General features: G+C 49.7%; 1 pseudogene; it reads right to left on the reverse strand.

Annotated features, from left to right (window-relative positions):
* Window positions 1–7,021: 7,021 nt before the first annotated feature.
* LOC125084166 (uncharacterized) lies at window positions 7,022–7,120 on the reverse strand (annotated as a pseudogene).
* Window positions 7,121–19,679: the final 12,559 nt, after the last annotated feature.

The raw sequence follows: 19,679 nt of genomic DNA on the forward strand, positions 1-19,679 counted from the left end.
TCCGCTGCCCCAGCCTTGGCAGAGCTGGGCCCTGTCCCTGTGGCCGCTGGCAAGAACAAGGGTCCTACTTCCCCCAGGACAACCAGCCAGAAGCACAATGCTAACAGGGGTTGATGGGCCCTGTCCCGCTCACAGTGCAGACCCCGCTAGGGCTGACTCAGGCAGGCCGAACATGGCTGGGCTTCGGGTAGTCTCCATCATGGCCTCTCCACTCAGGCCGTTGGCCAACCCTAGCCCAGCCTCTTCCCCACCGCCCCATTTTCTACACCCTTAGCGGCACCTGTTCCCTCTGGCTGCTACACTGGTACCTACACCTGTCCATGGTTGCCTCCTTCTGGCCATTCATGTCTCAGCTGAAATCCCACCTGCCCAGGGAAGCAGTCCCTCAAGGCTGGGTCTGAAGTTGGCCCCAGTCACACTGAGTAAGGGACAGGCGAGGCCAGGTAGGGAAAGATAGGTAGGAGGCAAAGTGCCAGGGTCACAGAAATCCCAGTGTAGAGAAATGATATAGACAAGATATTAACCAGAGAGAAGGGAACATAACAAATCCACTTACTTTCATAATATTTACAAATCCGCTTGCTTGTCTTCAACATTTATAGACAAGATATATACCAAGGTCCCTGGTGAGTTTTCTGTAAAAGACTGTCCATAAAAGCCCTCAGTGGCAATCCATTTGGGACCTCTCTCACTCTAAAGAGCTCCTTTTCTTTTCTTACTCTTCTCACCTTCACTTAATAAACTTTCACTTCACTTCGCCCTTTTGTCCGCAAGATTCATTCTCGGTCTCCGTGAGACAAGAACCTGCCCCACCGTGGTCTTTTGTCTCTTCCCTGTGGGCACCTACATTCGTGTACTTGAGCTCCATGAAAGCAGAGCTGTTCCCACCTTGTCACCAGTACCCAGGAGACTCCCAGCAAATGGCTGCAAATGACTAAGGGTCAGAGTTCATACGGGGTCTGCTGAACAAGCCACCCTTGGCTCCAAATATGTGACCACCGGAGGGGCCCCATTTCTTTCATTAGTTTGCGTAGCATAAGTCAGGTTCCAAACAGAAATCTCTGGAATGCTATCTCGGATCGTTAAGGCTGGAAAGCAGATTGGATATTCCCAGAGGCCCCTCCATCCTGCAGGTGGGTGTAACTGGGAAAACCCATCTTCGGGGGAAGACACCCACCTAAACACTGTTCTGCTCCACAGCTGGGCACTTACACAGCAAGGAGAGCTGTAGCTTCACGGTGCTGCACATGACAGGCACTCGGCTCTGGGTCCCGATTCAGCGTTCAGGACAGCTCTGTGGCCAGCAGAGGCCAGAAGCTGTAGAGTTCAGTGGGCTGGGGGGCTGGAGGGACTCATCTCTGACCCTCACCCACATGGTTGACAGCAGCCACTGCCGGGGGGAGCAGCAGTAAGGCTATGGAGCGATTTTGTAAGCCCTAAGCGTGACGCCCAGGAAGTGGCGGCTACTGTTGCCCTTGTGGCCAGTGACTGCCCTGCTCCGAGGGACTGCTAGTTCTCCATGTCCTGCGCTACAGGCTCTCCACCATGTGCTGGCCCCTGGGCACCGAGGTGAGCAGGTCTCATCCCTGCCCTTGAGAGCTGGCTGGGAGGTGGGGAGCCAGATGCAACACTGCCCACGTGGGGCACTTGGGGCTCCTCCAGCGGAGATCCCTGAGAGGCTCCACGTGCCTTGCTAGGGATCCATGGAGGAACCAAGCCCTCCCAATCTGCCTCCGCATCGAAGCAGAGCTTCCCCTGGCCCCCCTACCGATGTCGTCCTCAAAGAGGACCACTCTCTCTCTCTGCCCTATTGACTTTCTTCCCTGGTTTCAAGCCCTAAAAGCTCCCCTTGGCTGGTGTGGAAGGGAAGAAATAAAAATACCTAACTATCCCTAGCCACTGAACATCTGAGTGTGTGCCCTGTGCGGGGGAGCGGTGCTCTGTCTTTACAGACAGTCCTTGGATCCTTCCAGTCACCCCCCACACGGTAAGTACTATCGCTGTCCATTGAGGAAACTGAGCCGCCCAAGGCGACCTCATGAATTCAAGGTCACACGGCTGGTGGAGTCCTCACCCTCTCAAAATGCACACCAACCTCAGCTTGTTCCAGAGCCACTGGGGAGTATAAAGGGTGCCGATGGCCAGGCAGCCCCACTGGCTGATACACCGTAGGCTCTGATGGAGGACTGAGACTGAATGTTTTAAAAGCTCCCCGGAAGATTGTGCTGTGCATTCAGGGCTGAGGCCCCTGCCCCTCCCGCCGCTCAGAAAGAGCACCCCGAGCACAATGGGGCGGATCTGTCCGATGCCAGGTTGCGCCCAGATTAGCGTCCTCTGCCCCCGCTGCCGCTGGAGAGGGAACAGAGAGAGCAGGCCTCAGCCTGGCGTGTCAGCCACTTCTCCCCTGCGGGGCGGCTGCGGCTGGGGGTGGGGGTCCTAGGGCTTGGAGCACAAAGGCTCCCTCTGCCCCCAGGCAGTGCCCAGACGCTGCCCTGCCTACCCAGCCTGCTCTGAACTCTGCCCACGTCTGGGGCCAGCCCCTCGACCCCCCACATTCCAGCAGGGACCCCGCGAGGCAGGAACAGACAGGGCTTTCAGGGTGCATGCCTGCCAGGGGGGACGAATTATTAACGAGAATTATCTGCCATGAGCACAGGGTGCCATTTCACGTGCCAAAGGTTGGCTGGCCCCGCCCCGGCCCTGGCTGCTTGGCTCTGGGGCCCTCATTCCAACTGTGCGAGGACAGAAACTTTATTCTCTTCCACAGCCAGAGGCCTCCGCCCCTCACCATCTGTGCAGCCCCCCCTCTCGGCGAGCACCCCCCACCCCCACCCAGGGGCCAGAGCTTTCCTTCTCCGAGACTCAGCACAGAGCGGATTACATAAGGGTGATTTGAAAGTCAACTTTCCCAGGTCTTTTTAAGCCAAGGATTTTTATCGACAAGCCAAGTCGTTGCTGTCAAGATGTTGCCAAGATGCCAGAGTCATTGTTGCCCCAACCTGTTCTGGCTTTTCGGCACGGGGCCCTGACAGATGCAAACAGCCGCTGCAGCCGGCACGAGCTTCCTCTGGAAGGAGCCGGGCCGTTTGGAGCCAGACAGCCCTTGGTGTGAATCCCGCATCTGCCACCTACCACCTGTGGTACTTGAGGGCTCTGCTGGAAGTTTCTTACCTCAGTTTCCCGATCTGTAAAATGGGGGTGATGACCTTGACCTTCCAGGAATGCTGTGGGGTTGAAATGACATAGTGGATGTGAAAAACCCCTAAGTGGGAGGATGGAGGGCATACAGCAAGGCAAGACACAGTTTCGGTCAGGGACCTCAAAGGCTGACTTAGGGCATCATCTTGGTCCTACTCCCAGAACCTCAGGTTGGGGCAGACCCAGAGTGACAATTGTCAGCAAATGTGTAAGCATATTCTCAAAACTTTTGATGACTTTTCCTTGCCTTATATAACAGAGCCCAGAGGGCACATTCCTTTCATCCATCGTGCCTACTCGGATTGATTGGTACTGTCTACGGAAGCTGCCCAGTGTAAGGGAGAACACTGAGAGATTAGTGATGTCTGCCCCGAGAATAAAAAGTCAGGGCAGTGTTACATATGCTACATTTTACCATTCCTATTACAGAGCAAGGTCTAAAAATACTTCTTGCTTGAGTTTTTGTCTAGATGTGTGCGGCAGCCTCCACACAGGTCTTCTGGCTTCTTGCCTCCTCCCACCCTCCGATCCTCAACTTCTGCTGCTGGAGGGAATTTTCTAAAATGAAAATCAGATCATTTCATCCCATTACCTATCACTGTCCCCTGGCACCTCCCCTTGCTTGGAGGATCAAACCACACTACAGGGTTGACATTCCAGGCCCCCACTGGCCTTCCCCATCTCTTCCTTGGCCACTCATTTCCAGACACCCCCACCTATAGCCCCATCGATCTGAGCATCTTCAAGAGCAGAATTGTGACGATTCAAGGCAGCTTGGAAAGTCAGACCGAAAACCCTGATCCAGAGTTGTAGACTCCAATCAAGATCAGAGGGGCAGCCAGAGACCCCTCAGCATTTGCCACTAGTATGTTTGACAACCGAGAGGGGGCTGGTAAACTTCCAAGGACCCCTGAGGTGTGGTTTACCACAGCTGTCATCCGGCTCACCCTGAACCACACTAACCTGACAGCTCACCCTGAACCACACTGACCTGATGGGATTAGTCCTGAGTTGCCCTGCGGAGGGGAATGTACCCTACTCTCTCTCCTGATTGCCCATTCTAAGACAGCTCCCTCATCAGCAAGACACAGGATGGAGGCTTTCAGGCACTGTTGGGTCCAAAGCTCTCTTGCCCAGGGTCCAGACATGCATAAGGGTTCCTGCCCCACCAGAGGCCAGTAGGGTTCCTCTCCAAACCCCCTCAGTCCTAACTCTTGCTAGTCCCCTGAAGGCAATCAGATAATTCAGTCTTTCAATTTCACAAACTTTACGCTGAGCCCCTGCTTGGGCCAGGCTCAGGGATGAGCACGAATTGCTGAAGGGGCCTGATCGAGTGTCTTGAGGGAAAACACCTTCTTTAAAGAAAAGAATCGAAACAGACTTTTTTGTTTCTTATTTTCTATTTAACTTTTACTTTGGAATAATGTCAAGGTTCTAAGTTCCAAGAGTAGCACAAAGGATTCCCGCATACCCTTTCCCCAGATTCGCTGATTACTCGCATTTGTGAATTTGTTTCACCATTCTCTCTCTCTAGACAGATCTTTTTTCTGACCCATTTGAGGGTAACTGGCAGAGACGATGCCCCCTTTGCCCTAAATACTGCAGTGTGTATTTCCTGAGAAGAGAGATACGCATATACCCACAGGACAATTAGCAAAATCGGGACATTTAGCATTGACATAACATTCTATCTAATCTACAGGTCTCACGCAAATTTAGCTAACCTTCTCAGTGATGCCCTTCAGAGCAGTTTTTCTCCCAGTTCAGAAACCCATCCAGAATTATATATCACATTTAATTTTCATGTCTCCTTAGTCTCCCCCAACTTGGGAACAATCCCTCCTCTTTTCTGTCTTTCATGACGTTGCCATTTTTGAGGAGTGCTGGTCATTTACTCTGTAGGATATTCTCAATTTTCATTTGTCAGGTATTTCTTTTTTTTTTTTTTTTTTTTTTAGATTTTATTTATTTATTTGACAAACAAAGATCACAAGTAGACAGAGAGGCAGGCAGAGAGAGAGGGGAGGAAGAAGGCTCCCCGCCGAGCAGAAAGCCCAATGTGGGGCTCGATCCCAGGACCCTGAGATCATGACCTGAGCCAAAGGAAGAGGCTTTAACCCACTGAGCCACCCAGGTGCCCCTCTCAGGTATTTCTTCATGACGAGATCAGGCTGTGCATTTTGGGCAGAGCAGAAAAGATTATTGTCTATTGTGCATTCTATTAAGAAATACTTGTTGGGGTGACTGGCTGGCTCAGTTGGTAAACTCTTGATCTCAGGGTTATGGATTTGAACTCCATGTTGCATGTAGAGATTACTTTAAAAAAATAAAATCTTAAAAAAAAAATTTAAAAAAAAATTCTTAATGTCAGGTTGTCCCATTACAGGTGATGGTTATTTTGGTCACTTGGTTAAGACGTGTCTACCAGTTTTACCTACTGTACAATTACTATTTTCTCTTTGTAATTCACAAATAATTTCTAGGGGAGTACTTTGAGAATGTACAGATATTTTATTCCTTTTTTTTTTCAAGATTTTGTTTATTTATTTTGAGATAGAGTGAGCAAGAGAGAGAGAGAGCGAGAGAGCACGTGAGCAGGGCCAGAGGGAGAGGGAGAAGCAGACTCCCCACTGAGTAGGGATTCGATCTCAGGACCCTGGAATCATGACCAGAGCCCAAGGCAGACGCTTAACAGTCTGAGCCACTTAGGCACCCCAGATATTTTGTTCCTCATCAAACTTTCATTCTCTATATGTTTAGATCTTGACGATTCTTATCTATATTAATGATTACTCTGATGATTACAAAATTGTGGCTCAAAATTTCTGTTGTTATTAGCAGTCTACTGTAAAGAAGAGCTTACAGTAGTTGCACATGTATGCTTGTATGGATGACGGGCCATGAATTCTTATCTTAGCCAGTGGGTTATAATTCATTACTATCATTATTTACTTGATAACCAAACTGTCCCAGATTTGTCTGGGATGAAAGCTCATTCGAGCTCGCTGCTATGGCGTTTTGCTGGATCTCTCTTATTCATTGAATGCTTGCTTACTTTTAAGGGCAAAAGGATGCTCCAGGCTCATCTTCTACTCTCTCTGGCCTGGCCCAGAAATCACCCCTTTCTCCACAGAGCTCTGGTTCCCTTGGTAGAGGATGGTATTTAGAAGCTAGGAGATGGGTGCCTAGGTGGCTCAGTGGGTTAAGCGGCTGCCTTCAGCTCAGGTCACGATCCTGGAGTCCCGGGATCAAGTCCTATACTGGGCTCCCTACTCAACGGGGAATCTGCTTCTCCCTCTGACCCTCCCTTCTCTTGTGCTGTCTCTCTCATTCTCTCTCTCTCTCAAATTAAAAAAAAGAAAATCGTTTAAAAAAGAAGAAGAAGCTAGGAGCTAGGTACTGGGTGGGCTTATTATTTCTAGGTCCTCTCAGTGGACAGAAATAGGAAGTTCATGCGTACCTAAATAGAAATCCAGGAGTTCATCCTGTTACCTCCTAGTCCAGCCCAGTATCACAACATTCTTCGCGGCCTTCCCCATGGCATATCTGAGTGTCTATTTCAGTGAGAAAGCTGGTTCTCAATATCCTCAATGTAGTTAATCTTTTACTCAATCCTCCAGTACACAGAGAATAGTTTTAGAATTGCTAATCCATGCCACTGTGAAAAACAAGCCTTTTAGGTAGCATTTTCAATATTTGTTTGCAATTCTTTAATTTTTTTTTTTTAAGTAAGCTCTACACCCAATGTGGGGCTTGAACTCATGACCTGAGATCAAGAGCCACATGTTCTACCGACTAAGCCAGCCGGTGCCCCGTTAATCTTTTTTTTTTTTTCTTCTTCACAAATTTGCATATCATCCTTGCTCAGAGGACATGCTCATCTTCTCTGTATATGTGCTGTCAAAGCAAGGACATAATTCTTCTTAACTTCAGACTGAGAATATATATCAAAGTTCTGTATTCAGTGGAAGAAGATATTTGCAAACGACATATCAGATAAAGGGCTAGTATCCAAAATCTATAAAGAACTTATCAAACTCAACACCCAAAGAACAAATAATCCAATCAAGAAATGGGCAGAGGACATGAACAGACATTTCTGCAAAGACATCCAGATGGCCAACAGACACATGAAAAAATGCTCCACATCACTCGGCTTCAGTAAAATACAAATCAAAACCACAATGAGATACCACCTCACACCCGTCAGAATGGCTAAAATGAACAAGTCAGAAATGACAGATGCTGGCGAGGATGTGGAAAAAGGGGAACCCTCCTACACTGTGGGTGGGAATGCAAGCTGGTGCAGCCACTCTGGAAAACAGCATGGAGGTTCCTCAAAAAGTTGAAAATAGAGCTACCGTATGACCCAGCGATCTCACTACTGGGTATTTACCCTAAAGATACAAATGTGATCTGAAGGGGCACGTGCACCAGAATGTTTATAGCAGCAATGTCTATAATAGCCAAACTATGTAAAGAACCTAGATGTCCATCAACAGATGAATGGATAAAGAAGAAGTGGTGTATTTATACAATGAAATACTATGCAGCCATCAAAAGAAATGAAATCCTGCCATTTGCAATGAGGTGGATGGAACTAGAGGATATGCTGAGTGAAATAAGTCAATCAGAGAAAGATGATTACCACATGATCTCCTTGATATGAGGAATTTGAGAGGCAAAGTGGGGGGTTTGGGGGGTAGGGAAGATAAAAATGAAACAAGACGGGATTGAGAGGGAGACAAACCATAAGAGACTCTCAATCTCAAAAAACAAACTGAGGGGGCGCCTGGGTGGCTCAGTGGGTTAAAGCCTCTGCCTTCGGCTCAGGTCATGATCTCAGCATCCTGGGATCGAGCCCCGCATCGGGCTCTCTGCTCAGCGGGGAGCCTGCTTCCTCCTCTCTCTCTGCCTGCCTCTCTGACTACTTGTGATCTCTGTTTGTCAAATAAATAAATAAAATCTTTAAAAAAAAAACTGAGGGGTGCGGTGGGGGAGGGGGATATAGAGAGGGTGGTTGGGTTATGGACATTGGGGAGGGTATGTGCTATGGTGAGTGCTATGAAGTGTGTAAGCCTGACCATTCACAGACCTGTACCCCTGGGGCAAATAATACATTAGACGTTAATTAAAAAAAAAAAAAAGATTTTCCCTGAGGCCCCAAATTTACAGTTGGTGTACCACATGGCTCCAGACTACCGGTAAGGGTGGTTATATAATAGACTTTCTCAGAGGCAGAGAAAGTCAGGTCAGGCATTAGAAAGTGCTACAACGGGGCGCCTGGGTGGCTCAGTGGGTTAAAGCCTCTGCTTTCGGCTCAGGTCATGATCCCAGGCAGAGGCTTAACCTCCTGAGTCACCCAGGTGCCCCTGTTTACATCTTTAATATGTCTTTTTTTTTTTTTTTTTTTTTTGAAAATAGGCTCCATGCCCAACATAGAGCTTGAACTCACAACTCTGAAATCAAGAGTCGGAAGCTCTACTGCCTGGACCAACCATCTCCCCGACCTTTAACAGGAATGGGAGAGAATCAGCCCCTTTCATCTGCCAGTGTCCAGCATCTGGTCTGGAACATAATAATGCTCAGTAAGCATTTGTGGAATGTTCACTAAAAGCTCAGCAAGTAGCTTTCCCTTGTACCTGGAGAGATAGACACGGAGTCTTTGACCTCATTGAGATGGTAGCGATGACTGTCACAGTGGTTGCTACGAAGCTGAATAATGACGCGAAAGTCTAAGCAGAGGGACTGAATGTTGTAATCACTGAACAGACTATACTTGTTACTTCTGGACACTGACTAGGAACCAGGCATGGAGCTATATTATGTTATTTGATCCTCACAATAATCCTATTTTACAGATGAGGAAACAGGGTTTAGAGAAGTAATTTGTCTTCACAACTAGGAAGCAGTAGAGGTAGGATCTGAATCCAGACCTGATGTCAAAATTCACCTTTTACCCATCACATGTCCCTGCATCTACATATTCAGAGACAAACACATACACGGGCAATCCCAGGAACTCTGAAGCTGTTGTTTACAAGATCAGTTTCCTTAGCTGGACCCAACTGCCAGCCAGATGGCCAGAATGGAGGCTAATCCCACATGGTCATGCCCATGAAGGGATAAGGAAATGCTCCTGTGATGGCTTCGAAATGTACCACCATACAATGTCCTGCCCATCAAAGGTAACTCAGATTTGTAAGGTTTGGCCAAAGTATGAGGAAATGAACATTCTTGGGTTCTGCTGGTGGGAGTGTAAATAACAGGCAACATTGATAAGACCTTCTTACAGGCCAGGCCCTTTACACCGGGGTTTCGGGGTTTCGCAACCTCAGTACTATTGACATTTGGGACAGGATCATTCTTTGTTGCTGGAGGGGCATGTTTAGCTGCCTCTCCCGCCTCTTCCATTCAGATGTTAGTGCTACCACACCCTGGCTGGACAACAGAAAACGTCTCCAGACATTGCCGAGTGTCTGCTGAGGGGTAAAGTCACCCCCAGCTGAGAACCGCCATTTACATGTATCAGACTAATGTAATTCTCACAACAATCCTGTGAAATTGGTACTTTCATTATCCCCATTCTATAGATAAGGCAGCTGAGTCATAGATAGGTTAAGGTCCTATCTTTACCGAACAGTAGAAAACAGATTAAAACGCGGGCAGTTAGAGTCCAGAAGCCACAATGCTTCACTGTAGTGGGCACCCTTTCTGATCTGACATTTCCCTAGAACAATCTGAGACAATATAAAAAGAAATAAGCATGCATGCCATTTGGCCCACAGTCTAGAACTTTAAAGAAATGTACACACAGGATGCTCATCTCAGCGTTTACTCTCACGAAACACTGGAAGGGCAGTAAAGACCCATCCAGAGGGGGTCATTCTTTCCTTTCCTTGTGGGCCTGCATGCTTAAGCACTGAACTCAAACCAAAATTATTATTATTATTATTATTATTAAAAGATTTTATTTATTTATTTTAGTGATGGGGGAGAGGCAAAAGGAGAAAGAGAGAGGCAGAGTCTCTGCTGATCGCGGAGCCCGATGTGGGGCTTCATCCCAAGACTCTGAGGTCATGACCTGAGCCGAAACCAAGAGTCAGACATGTAACCAACTGAGCCACCCCAGCACCCCAAAATTGTTTTTTAACCTCATAAATTATTCTACAGACATTAAAAAGGGTTATACAGTACTGACACAGATAAAGGTCCTCCGTATTTTACTGAATAATAATTTTAGAAAACCCCATATAGACTATGGTTTTATTTAGAGAAAAATTTTTTGTACGTAAAGCAAGGGGGAAAAGTACTGTTTGTACCTAGAGGTGATTTGCAGCAGCCCTTTCTCTTGTTGAGAATATTACCTGATGGGATGCTTGGTGTGAGAGAAGGGCCAGTCACAAAGGCCACATACTGTATGATTCCATTTATGTGAAATGTCAGAATGGGCAGATCCATGGAGGCAGAAAGCTTGGCGATTGCCAGGGGCTGTGGAGTGGGGCCGGGGGAGTGGCGGCTGATGCGTGTGGGGATTTTTTAATGAGGTGGTGAAAATGTTCTGGAATAAAATAGTGAGGATGGTCCCACAACCTCGTGAACATACTAAAACTCACAGAATTGTACGCTTTTAAAGTGTTGATATTATAGTATCTGAACAATGTTTCAGGAAAGCAAATTCTGACAAAAATGCAAAGAGAAACTGACAGGTCCAAAGTAATGATTAGGGAGCCATTGATATGATGGAGTCTGGCTGCTCAGGAGGCCTTGGGACTCCTGGAGGGGTATTTCCGACAGAGCATGGGAAGAGGAACTAAGGCTAATTGAATGTCAAAGAGTACCCCGACAAGATGGGGACATCCAGGGCTGACACAGGGCTTCCATGCACACAGATGGGTACTCACTTCTGCCCCATTGCTCTCTATGTTCAAGCCCCAAGAGCCTCTTGGATTAGAGGTTATTCCCTTCAATGGGCTTTGGTGGAGCCAAAGGACAGTTTGGGGGTCCACCAGCCCCTACTCCTACCCCCAGTAAGCCCACAGTCCAGGTTAAAAAAAAACAAACAACAACAACTGTGCAATTACTGCAGGACAAGCCCTTCAGTCCCCACTTCCAACTTGACCGACTTCCCCAAAACCCAACTCAAAATCACACAAACAACAAGGGGCCTTGTTTTCCTTGCATAATAAGAAATTCTGGGTAGGGCAGTACAGAATTGTTTATCCAAAAGCTAGAGGACATCGCTAAGGACCCAGATTCTTGCTTTTTTTGGCTCAACCACTGTCAGATGTTGGTCTCATCCTCAGGGGTGCAAGATGGCTGCAGCAGTTCCAGATATCACATACTCACCATCAGTGTCCAGAGGCAGAAAAGAGTTTGGCTGGTCCTTCCCAGAAGCCCTCCTACAGACCCTTTTCCTTTCCTCAGAGTCAGAGCTGGACCATGTGCCCTCCCCTCCCCCAACCACTGGCAAACAGATGAGGACCACTGTGATCTGCTTAGACTCATCAAGATAACCTGAGGAAAGTAGTAAGCTAATGGCTGGAGGGGTACACACCAGAACAAAATCTGGTTTTTATAGCAATGGAAGAAGGGGAACTGGCTGCCAGCTGTGATGGCCCCATTGGAATTGCTCCTCCAGAGGCTTGCCCTCTATGACATGCTCTTTCCCAATCTCTCCAGGTTAATATCTCCTCTATACTCACATCAATCTGTCAACTCCTCTAGGAAGCCCTCCCTGTCCTCACTGCGTAGGTCAAAGAACCAGCACCTTCTTCACATCTCTGGCCACAGTTGCAACTAAATAATCACGTATGTCATTCTTTAATGAAAGTTGGTCCCCAGAAGCAGACCTACTCTTTATTCCGAGGACGCAGTCAAAGCCTGACACACAGTAGGTACTCGATAAACAGTTATTGGTTAGACAAATGCATCAGTATGTTACAAGAAGCAGATGTAAGTTCTGGAACATGATATTAAGACCTTTCTCTGGGTGGTGAGTTTTTTTTTTTTTTATTAAAGTATAACATACGGCAGAGTGCTCACATCTTAGGCGTAGCTCAATGACTATATAAATGTGTAAGCAGCTGGGGGAAGTGACATGGAGTAATTTTATTTTCCTCTCTGTCCTTTCATGGGAGGTTTAAATCTTTTTCAAATTTACAAGGGGCTGAGTCATTTCTACAAAAACAAACCTTTATTATTATTATTATTTTAAACAAAGAAAATGTCATTTTCAACTATTGGGGATGTGGAAGGAACCCATGGCGTGCTAAGAATTTCTTCTTTCCTTTGTTTTGTTTTCCCTTCCTCCCCAATCCCACAGCAGGAGCACCCTCCTAGAGTTTTAGATAACCTCCTCCTTCCTCCAGGGGGTAGGTAGGAGTGTGTTACAAAGGCCCAAAAGGCTGTGCTGGGCTCAGGATTAAAATGAGGCAAAAGGTAAATTTTCATGAGAAAAAAGATATAGGTGTCTGTGTCTTACTTTTCTTTTTCTCCAAAAGCAGGAATTTGGGGGATTTGAAACATTTGGCTCTTTTTTTTTTTTTAAGTTTTTATTTTTTTATTGGACACAGAAAGAGACAAACAAGGGGGAGGAGGCAGAAGGAGAAGGAGAAGTAGGCTTCCCACTGAGCAGGGAGCCTGACATGGGGCTTGATCCCAGAAACCCGGGATCCCCACCCGAGCCAAAGGCAGATGCCCAACCAACTGAGCCACCCACGTGCCTCATGTTTGGCTCTTTAAATAAAGAACGGGAATTTACTCTTAAAGATGTGTCCATCTTAATCATTTGTATGTGATGAAATGTTCATTGGTTCATTTGTTCAGTCACTCATTCATTCACTGGGGTCTGCCTGTAGGTGTGGGGAACACAGAAATGGATCAGATCTGGTGCCTAACCCCGGGGAGACAGACAGCCATGACAACAACCACTTCAGAGTGTGACTGGTGCACTAATGATTCCTCAGTGGGCACGACATATAACAGGGGCTATCGTCCCAGGGAAGGGGCATCTGACGCGGGTTTTGAAGCAGAGAAAGTGCAGAAAGGCATTTCAGGCAGAGAACAGCTGAGCCAAAGCACGGAGGCTAAGACAGCATAGCACGCTGAGTGCGGCGGTCAAGGGCATGGATGTACAGCTGAAAGGCCTGGGTTTGCATCTTGCCTTAACCCACCTCTTAAAGATTTTTTTTTTTTTAATTTATTTATCTGACAGAGATCACAAGTAGGCAGAGAGGCAGGCAGAGAGAGAGAGAGGAGGAAGCAGGCTCTCTGCAGAGCAGAGAGCCTGATGTGGGGCTCGATCCCAGGACCCTGCGATCATGACCCGAGCCGAAGGCAGAGGCTTTAACCCACTGAGCCACCCAGGCGCCCCAACCCACCTCTTAGCTGTACCATCTTGAGCAAGCCTTTCACTCTGTGCCTCAGTTTTTTCATCTATTAAATAGAGCTAATGACAGTGCCTACCCCATAGGGTTCACGAGGACTAACTCAGATAAATCACCAAAGAGCTTATGCCTTTTTTTTTTTTTTTTAAAGATTTTATTGGGGGGGCGCCTGGGTGGCTCAGTAGTTAAGCCTTTGCCTTCAGCTCAGATCACGATCCCACGGTCCTGGGATTGAGCCCTGCATTGACCTCCCTGCTCCGTGAGCCTGCTTCTTCCTCTTCCTCTGCCTGGTACTCCCCCCTGCTTTTCTCTCTCTCTCTCTGTCAAATAAATAAATAAAACCTTAAGAAATATACTAAAAAATATTTTATTTATTGGCGTGCCTGGGTGGCTCAGTCATTAAGCATCTGCCTTCGGCTCAGGTCATGATCCCGGGGTCCTGGGATGGAGCCCCACATTGGGCTCCCTGCTCAGTGGGGACCCTGCTTCCTCCACTCCCCTTACTTGTGTTCCCTCTTTCACTGTTTCTCTGTCACATAGATAAATAAAATCTATTTTAAGACACCCCCCTTAATTGCCTCTTTAAAGGCCCTAGTCCCAGAGGCACCTGGGCGGCACAGTCAGTTAAGCATCTGCCTTTGGTTCAGGCTGTGGTCCCAGGTCCTGTCTCGGGGTCCTGGAATGGAGCCCCATGTTAGGCTCCCTGCTCGGCAGGGAGTCTGCTTCTCCTCCTGCCCCCTCTCTGACTGTGCTCACTCTCTCTCAAAAAAAAAATTAAAAAATAAAGAGGCAATTAAGGTAAAATGAGGTCATTGGAATGTATCCTGATCCAGTTTGACTCTTATCCCCATAAGAAGAGAGAAGGACAAGACAAGCGCGCAGGGAGGACCACATGAGGGCACAGGGAGAAGCCGGCCGCCTACATGCCAAGGAGAGAAGCCTCAGAAGGAATCCATGCTACGGCACCTTCCTCTGCAACTTGCCATCTCCAGAACTGTGAGAAAGTCAACTCCTCTTGTTCCAATCTGTGGCACTTCCCCATGACTGCTCGACTCATCCAGAGTCCAGGGGTGCAGTGGAGGGACTTGAGGTTGACTAGATGTGGGAGCTAAGGGACAGAGAGGACAACCGTGGATTCCGGCTGATGTAAGTAGAAGGAGGTGCGGTCGCCGAGATGGGACAGGGGTGAGGGCAAAGAGAGCGAATTCTGTTTCAGGCTGGTGAAGTATGCCAGGGGAGGAAATGCCTCCACGCCCTCCCATCTCTGCATCCTGGCCTCTGAGTGTCCTGGCCCCAGGCCTACAACGGCTCTGCCAGCCACGCTGTGGTGGCAGACACTGTCCCACCCAGCCCCAGTGCAGCCTGGGTGGGGTGCAGCCAGCTGGGCCTTGCCTCAACGTGCAGAAGTGGAAGGAAGGGTGGACCAGCTACGGCACAGGCCTCAGAGATAGGGCCAAGGGCACCCATCCTTCCAGGAAAACAGTCTGGTCCCCAGGATACAGCTCGTATGTCTTATGTCACCTTGGCTATGTCACCTCGCAGCTGGCCCAGTCCAAGTCACTATTTACGTGGGCATAGTGATTGGGCTTTCACCACTGTGAAGGGTAAGAGTGCCCGCTCCCCGGCTGTCATGTGTCTCCAGGGCTCATAGGGGTGCGGTGCCTTGTCCGGCTGCTTGCACGTGTCTGTGGCCCCCTGGAGTCCGTGCTCTTCAGAGCTCCGATAGCCAGCTCGGTTCCAGGTTCCCCTCAAAGTGGACTTGGGCCATCTGCCCCAGACTTCCACAGTCACTTCTAGAGGGGTCATCTCTGAACATGTATTCCTAGATTCCTAGATTCCTAGATTTTATGGTTAAATCTGTTTTGTTTTGTTTTGTTTTGAAGGAGTTTCAAGGCTCATCTGCTATAAATATTTAATGTGAGAACTTGGAAGCCTTTGGAGGCCGGAACTGTAATTACCGCAAAGTGCTCGGGTGGTATAAATCCCTGCCAATTCCTGGGCCATCTGGGGAGCCCAGGCCCTGCCCCAGTGTAGCCCTTGGGGATCCCCCCCACCCCCTCAGGGGTCCTGGCCAAAGCCACTTCCCATGGACTAGGTCCGAGCTCAGCCCGCCCGGGAAGCTGGCTGGCTTCCCGGCTGTGGTTTTTGTCCTGATGTGCTGGGAGCCGTCCCACGGTCTGAGGCCTGGCTTTGGCTAATGCCTCTCCTCCCAGTAGAGGGCTAGGGGAGAAATGGGGCTTGCCTCCAGTGGGTCCTGGGTTCAGATCCCTCCTCTACCTCCTAGAGGTCCACAGAACCTGAGTGTGGGCTCAGGAGCCAGAACCTGAGTGTGGCTCAGAACCCAGATTCAAACACTTCCCAGCTACGTGGCCTTGGGCATCTCATTGTTTCCTCTTCTCACATAGGGAAGTAGAAGAGTACTGACCTTAGGGTACAGTAAGTACAGGCTAAGGGAAGGCATTAAATGACCCAATATGTATACAGTGCTTGGAACAGTGTCTGACACAGACTAAAGGCCCAGCGCATGTGGGATACTACAGTTATTGTGCCTTTGAGGAGTGTCCCTTCAGCAACCTGAGCCTCAGTTTCTCCATGAAAATGGGAGTGATAGGGGACCCTACCTCAGAGCACTGATCAGCTGATTAGATGAGATGATACAAGGAAAACATTTAGCACAGTACCTGGCAACTAGTGAATGTTCAGCAAGTTACTAGCCATTATTTTCATTATCCCAAACCCTTCTGGCAAGCTCACCCTCCAGAAAAACCATCTAAGAGGTTAAAGGATGGAATTAGTGAGAAGAGAAGCAAAGTTCCACATCGAACAATTTCTAGAGTAAGGCTGCTGGCCACCCTGAAGCCCTGTAAGCCCCTTGGTGAGCAACACATGTCAGGTGAGGGATGGGGAACATGAAGGGTCCGCAAAGCAGCATATCCTGAAGGCGAGGCTGGCAGCTGACAATGGGAAGCGGCTGGGAGGCTGTCAGCTGTGGGGCTGGGGGACTGGGCTTGGGGGAAGGCAGAATGCCAAGGCCAAGGGTGGGGCGGGGAGGGGCCTGGAATCTGAGCCAACGGGTGGGACGGGTGGGACGAGGGGCACCATTCCAATCTGGCTGGGAGCTCAGGCAAGTTCCTGCCCCTCTGAGCGGCACTTTGCTCATCTGTTAAGTGGGGCCAATGATGCATCCCATGACTCAAAGAACACACGTGCGCTCCCTGCCAGGTGCGCGGGAGGTGCTCAGTCACAGGGCCGAGATTGCTATGACCTGGAGGCCTAGACCAATGTGGGGGGGAAACTGGGGACAAAGCCTCCTGTATGTACGTGGGACGGAGCAGAGAGAGGGGGCAGGACTGCTGACCCTGGCCTTAGAGCATCTTGGCTTTCCTCCCTAGCATCTTCTGCAGGCTGTGCAGACCCGGGCAGTCTCCCCGGCATCCTAAATGCGGAAGCAGATTTCCCAACCTAAGGGTGGGGCTGGTGATGCCAGTGGGCACTGGAGAGGGACCCTGTGGGTGAGGCTGCCCTCCCAGGGACTGTCTGTACCCCGTCCCCATGCTCTGCAAACTGCTTCTTTCTGAGACTCACTCTGGGCCCTTCCTCCAACCAGGAGGCACCAGGATCATCATACATTCCTCCCCAGGCTCCAGACTCCAGGTCTGCAGTGCTGGGAGTTCAGACCCATTCCTCTCCGAGCACTGGGACCCTGACCTCCAGCTGCGAGGTGATAAAATGCCTACACGATAAGAGGAAGTGAGGTGAATGACGGAGGTACTGCGACCAGTGTTAGGCTACTACTAACAGTGGGAGAATCAGCTGCTCCCAGACCACAGCTGACCACAGGTAACTGAAACTGTGGGAAGCAAAACCTCAGGTAAGGGATCTACTGCGTAACACAAATCTAGGACCCTGGGGCCCACACTCGCAGAAGGCACAGACAGTGTGACAGGGACAGTGCGACATTTGCAAAAAGTGACCACATGCTGGGATTGAAATCATTCTGAGCCTGGTGTGACCACATGCATTAGAAATAAAAAGACCCCCTGGGGACCTGGGGGAGGGGAGCTGCCTAGGCACCCCATCAGTCTTGGTCGTGAGAACTACGGGATGTGTGGCCATCCTGCCTCATTGTTCCTGGGGTGTTTTTCAAAACCAGCATTTACTGAGCATCTCCTGTGCGCCAGGTCTGTGCTCTCTCTTGTGACTTCCCACCAGAAAGTGGCAGGTGTCATTATCATCTCCACTCCTTAGAGGACTAGGTTGAGGGTTGGAGAGTTCAAGTGACTTGCCCAAAGCAAATACAAAGCAGCCCAGGGCTGTAAGACTCCATGATTTTAATTACCTGTGGAGCTGGTACCCCCTTCTGATACCCCCATTTTTCAGATGAGGAAATAGAGACTATGGCACAAAACCCGTAAGTGGTAGATTGGAAATGGGGATCTGAATGCAGGTCTAAAGATGGGTATTAAGTCTTTACAGGGTGGGAAACTGAGGCGGAGGGCTGCTGGGACTTGTTTGGGAACGCACAGCTGGGGGTGGCAGGAGGCTGAGATTCAGGCCTGAGCTTCTAGAAAGGGAAACAAGTCTTAGAGGAAATGACCACAAATGCCTCCCACCCGATCCCAGACAGGAAGGGAAGGACAATGCCCCAGACAGACTGAAGGAGAGGGCTTCTCAGCCCCTGGGCCCCAGACCCGGGGGGCCCCAAGGCGGACAGGCATCCATTATCTCGTGAGGTCTCAGGGTTGGGGCAGCTGAGCAAACAGCAGTCCCCTGGCAACGACACAAATTGGCCATTGAGGAAGATCAGGGCCTGGGGGAGGGGTGGGGCTGTTGTCCCCAAGTGGAGGAGGGAGGGGTTGCCTGTAGGGCATCCCAGCCACCAGCCCTCTGTTTGTGGGTGAGAAAACTAAGACACTGCCCTGGGATCACAGAGCTGGTCAGTTCCAATCCCATCACTCTGGAGTTGGGTGGAAGGCAGGGTGTTGCCCCGTGGGGGCCAGTTCGAGGTTCCAGGCATGAGGAGATGAGCCCAGGAAGCCACAAGTTGCTTCTAGTTAATCCCCGAGCCCCAACTCCAGATGCCTCAGAGCAGCCCAAGCCCGAGGAACTCAAGGTCCCATAGCAAGCAGAGGCTGTGGTTCTCTCCTTGCCCTGCTCCTCTGCTCCTGCTTTCTGGCAGGAGCTCTGCGTCCCACCCTACCCTTCTCTCCCACCCGCCCCCCAGACCAGCTGCGTCCTTGGAGGGTGCACGAGGCTGGTCAGATTGCCACATGGCACGCGGGTGCCAGGTGTGCCTGAGACAGCTGGGAGGGCAGGTGGGCAGAGGGGGCGTGGCTGCCGGAGGCTCCAGCGAGGGTGGGACCCACAGCAGCTGCGCCACACCTGCTCGGGGCTGCCCAAGGGGGCCCAGGCTTCCATGGCCGCCAGTCCCCAGGGTCTGCATCCGGAGTCTGCCACTGAAACTGGCCGGTGACCCTGGTTTTGAGTCTGTTCCTCTGCCAGGCCCTCGATATCCCCATCTGCAAAAGTATTTGCCTGATGTGAAAATGTGGTGTGGTGTGCTGTGCATGGCGCCGCGCCCCCGGCACCGTGACGTTTGGGTTATTGTGATTATTATTGCCTCCTGGTGGCCTGAGCAGAAAAGGGCAGGAAGCCAGAGACCCTCTGCACAAAGACCTGGGGGTTACTTGACCCCTGGAGTTCAGTTCTTCTTCCAAGTTGGGCCGCCCCTTGTCCCTGCTGAATACCATTCCCCTTTCACCATTGCTCACCCCACACGTGTGGCAGCACAGCCCATAAATGTTGTGAAATTAGAGTCATTCTGGCTGGAGCAGGGCCGGCGGCCCAGAATTCCACACCTGGGTCTCCTCTTCCCAACCTTTCATTGACCCCGTCAAGGAATCCCAAGGTTGTTCTCCTCTTCCTCCGTCTCTTCGTCTTCCTTTTCTTCTCCTCCTTCTTTCTTTCTTCTTCTTCCTCTTTCTCTTCTTCTCCTCCTTCTTCTCCTTCCTTCTTTCTTCTTCTTCCTCTTTCTCTTCTTCTTCTTCTTTTTTTCTTTAAGAAGGCTGGATGCCCAGTGTAGAGCCCAATGCA

This window comes from Lutra lutra, chromosome 13 (assembly GCF_902655055.1).
Source record: "Lutra lutra chromosome 13, mLutLut1.2, whole genome shotgun sequence".
In the NCBI taxonomy this organism is placed as follows: domain Eukaryota; kingdom Metazoa; phylum Chordata; class Mammalia; order Carnivora; family Mustelidae; genus Lutra; species Lutra lutra.